This window comes from Bubalus kerabau, chromosome 1 (genome assembly GCF_029407905.1).
Source record: "Bubalus kerabau isolate K-KA32 ecotype Philippines breed swamp buffalo chromosome 1, PCC_UOA_SB_1v2, whole genome shotgun sequence".
Classification (NCBI taxonomy): Eukaryota; Metazoa; Chordata; class Mammalia; order Artiodactyla; family Bovidae; genus Bubalus; species Bubalus kerabau.
The window spans coordinates 182,412,571-182,416,943 of NC_073624.1; the positions used below are offsets into that span (position 1 = coordinate 182,412,571).

The 4,373-nt window shown below is 39.0% G+C and overlaps 1 pseudogene; it reads right to left on the reverse strand.

Moving 5' to 3' along the window:
- Positions 1-205: 205 nt before the first annotated feature.
- LOC129642024 (olfactory receptor 7E24-like) lies at positions 206-1,192 on the reverse strand (annotated as a pseudogene).
- Between the last annotated feature and the right edge of the window lie 3,181 nt (positions 1,193-4,373).

The following is a 4,373-nucleotide window of genomic DNA, read 5'->3' on the forward strand; positions in this document are numbered from 1 at the left end:
TTCCAGCTATTCTAAGAGGAAAATTTTTGTGGACTGAAAGTTGAAAGCCAGATAGGTATATATACACTATGGAACTGCAGATTCAAATCATTTGTTGCATATATGTGATTTTACTGCCTTTTCCAGTCTTATGAACCCAAAACAATATGGCACAGGTGCTGAGATTAGATTATTCTGCAGAAAATCCTCCACAGGAGGATTGAAATTAGGCTTTTCTGATGATAATTCTCCACAGGGCACTCTTGATGTCCTTGTTCCTTAGACTGTAGATGAAGGGGTTCAGCATAGGGGTGACTACAGTGTACATCACCGAGGCCACTGCACTCTTCCTGGGGGAAGATAAGACAGTTGAACTAACGTACATCCCAAGGCCTGTTCCAAAAAATAAGCAAACAACTGACAGGTGAGAGCCACAGGTGGAGAAGGCTTTGTACTTCCCATCTGATGAGGAGACTCTTAGAATGGAGGATATAATTCAAGCATAAGAGTAAAGGATTCCTAAGAGTGGAACTCCACCAAAGATAGTACCAATGAAATAGATTAATAGGTTACTGATGGAGGTGTTGGAACAGGCAAGGTTGACAAGTTGAGGAGGATCACAAAAGAAATGAGGGATTTTTACATTTGCGCAGAAGGTAAGCTGTAACATCATCAAGTAGTGCAGCAGGGAGGTCAAAAAGCTGATGAAAAATGATGCCAGGACCAACACGCCACAGGTACGGGGATTCATGATGACCAGGTAGTGTAGAGGGTTACAAATGGCCACCAACCGATCATAGGCCATCACTGTCAGGAGGAGACTCTCCAAAAATGCAAAAAGAGAAAAAAAGGTTAACTGAGTCAGACACCCTCTATAGGTGATGGATTTGTTGTATGTCTGGAGGTTCACCAGCATCTTGGGGATGGTGGTGGTGCTGATACTGATGTCAGCCAAGGACAAACTGGAAAGGAAGAAATACATTGGGATGTGAAGGTGGGGATCAGAGCTGATGACTAGGATGATGAGCAGGTTCCCAAACAAGGTCACCAGGTACAGGGACAGGAAGAGCCCAAAAAGAAGGAGCTGCAGGTTTGGATCATCTGAGAGGCCCAGGAGGAGGAATTCTGAGACACCTGTTAGATTCTGTGATTCCATGTAGATGGACCACCTTTTGAAAAAGAAGAGAGTGTTTAATACAGGAAATAAATATACAGGAACCTGAATAAATGCCCATACTTTGGATTCAAACAATTCACACATAATGTATTCAGGCTTGAGTATCAAACACGGAAGTACCTGCAGCAGTATTTCTCAATTAAGAGCTCTTCTTTATTGATGCCAAGAATATTCACTTGTCTATACACCCATTTTAGAGTCATGGGGCCAAAGAATATGAGTGAAGTAAGGAGATTGTGAAATAACAAGTCCATACACACAGCAAATTATGTGCCCCCTACTTTTGAAGGGAAAATATAGAATAAAATGTATTCTCCTTCTTAAAAATATAGTGCATCGAACCTGGACTGGCAACTCGTTTCATACATGATATTTTACATGTTTCAATGCCATTCTCCCAAATCTTCCCACCCTCTCCCTCTCTCACAGAGTCCATAAGACTGTTCTATACATCAGTGTCTCTTTTGCTGTCTTGTACACAGGGTTATTGTTACCATCTTTCTAAATTCCATATATATGCATTAGTATACTGTATTGGTGTTTTTCTTTCTGGCTTACTTCACTCTGTATAATAGGCTCCAGTTTCATCCACCTCATTAGAACTGATTCAAATGTATTCTTTTTAATGGCTGAGTAATACTCCATTGTGTATATGTACCACAGCTTTCTTATCCATTCATCTGCTGATGGACATCTAGGATGCACGATATAGTTCTAATTAAAGTACATTACAGTGGAAATGATTGATGGCATCACTGACTCAATGGACATGGGTTTGTGTGTATTCTGGGAGTTGAGGATGGACAAGGAGGCCTGACGTGTTGCAGTTCATGGGGTCGCAAAGAGTCGGACACAACTGAGTGACTAAACTGAACTGAACTGAACAGTGGAAATAGATGGGGAAACAATGAAAACAGTGAGAGACTATTTTTCTGGGCCCCCAAATCACTGCAGATGGTGACTGCAGCCATGAAATTAAAAGATGCTTTGCTCGTTGGAAGAAAAGCTATGACCAAACTAGACAGCATATTAAAAAGCAGAGACATATTTTGCCAACAAAGGTCTATCTAGTCAAAGCTATGGCTTTTCCAGTAGTCATGTATGGATGTGAGAGTTGGACTATAAAGAAAGCTGAGCACTGAAAAATTGATGCTTTTGAACTGTGGTGTTGGAGAAGACTCTTGAGAGTCCCTTGGACTGCAAGGAGATCCAACCAGTGCATCCTAAAGGAAATCAGTCCTGAATATTCTTTGGAAGGACTGATGATGAAGCTGAAACTCCAATACTTTGGCCACCTGATGTGAAGAACTGAGTCATTGGAAAAGACCCTGATGCTGGGAAAAATTGAAGGCTGGAGGAAAAGGGGATGACAGAGGATGAGATGGTTGAATGGTATCACCGACTTGATGGACATGAGTTTTAATAAGCTCCGGGAGTTGGTGATGGTCAGGGAAGCCTGGTGTGCTGCAGTCCATGGGGTCACAAAGAGTTGGACACAAGTGAGCAATTGAACTGAACTGACTGACAGTGGACTTTTACTGAGCCATAAAAATAACAAAAATAATTTCATCTGCAGCATGTACCTAGAGATTGTCATACTGAGTGAAGTAAGTCAGACAGAGAAAGACAAATATCATATGATATTATATTTGTGGAATCTTAAAAAAAGGGTACAAATGTATTGCTTTACAAAACAGCAACAAAGTTACAGATGTAGAAAACAGACTCATGGTTACTGGGGAGTAGGGGACAGGATAAATTGGAAGGTTGGGATTGACAGGTATAACACTTCTATATATAAAATAGATAACTAATAAGGACGTACTGTACAGTATAGGGAACTCTACTCCATACTCTGTAATGGCCTATATGGGAAAAATAATCTTAAAAAGAGTAAAAGTACGGATATGTATTAAAGACTCACTTTGCTGTATACCTGAAACTAACACAACACCATGAATCAACTATATCCTAATAAAAAAATTAAAGTACACTTATAAAGCATTCAAATGTACTTCATCTCATTCAAATACAGTACAAAAATTCCCTTAATTTATAGGGTAATCCTAAATACTTAAAACCCATAATCACTGGACTATAAATTAAACTCAAATATTCATAGTCAGATACCATTTTTATGTATCAATTATCTTTTAGAATGTTTCTTCATTTGGGTTTAAAAAATATTTATTATTTATTTGTCTGTGCCAGGTCTTAATTGTAGCACATGGTATCTCTGTTGCAGCATATGGGATCTAGTTCCCTAACCAGGGATTGAACCTGGTCCCCCTGCATTGGGAGCATGGCGTCTTAGCCCCTGGACCATGAGGGAAGTCCTTTTATTTAATTTTGACATCTGACTTTCTTGGAGTAAAATGCTCATTCCAATGTGCAGATTGTCTGATCAATGTCTCTTAACTTACACATCCAACACAAATATTTAGCCTTGATGGGCTTCGCATTGAAATATGTAAAATATCATATATGAAACAAGTCGCCAGTCCAGGTTCGATGCACGATACTGGATGCTTGGGGCTGGTGCACTGGGATGACCCAGAGGGATGGTATGGGGAGGGAGGAGGGAGGAGGATTCAGGATGGGGAACATATGTATACCTGTGGCAGATTCATTTTGATATATGGCAAAACCAATACAATATTGTAAAGTTAAATAAAATAAATTTTTTTTAAAAAGTGCAAAATCATATGGCATCACTGATCTTAAAGATAACATTAAAATATGATACACCAGTGATTCAGTAATAATTAATAAACACTGCATACCTATTGTTTTGCAGGTTTTTTTCTATCAGTGTTACACACTCTTGGAGAAAGATCTGAGGCTGAGTTTGCTTTTTCTTGTTTTTGTTTGCAGTGGCTAGGTAACACTTCTTAAATAAGTCTCTAATCCTAAACATATATGAAGAGTTGATTTCTCATCAAATCTAACTCTCATATGAACAATCAAGAAATTCCAGACCAAAGCCAGGTCTCAAACTCTAAGCTGGTCTTCTTATGCCAGCTTAAAAGCCTTTTCAAGTCATTCTTTCTTATCAAGTAATTGTGTTTCTCCTACATTGAACTTCCTGAAGGCAATGCAGGTCTTCATTTCTCCTGCCAGGTCAAAACAAGATATAATATGGGAAAAATCAAAAGGGAGAAAACCAAAGACTAATATCACAAACACTGGGGTAGTTTATTCATCTATAAAATGAGTA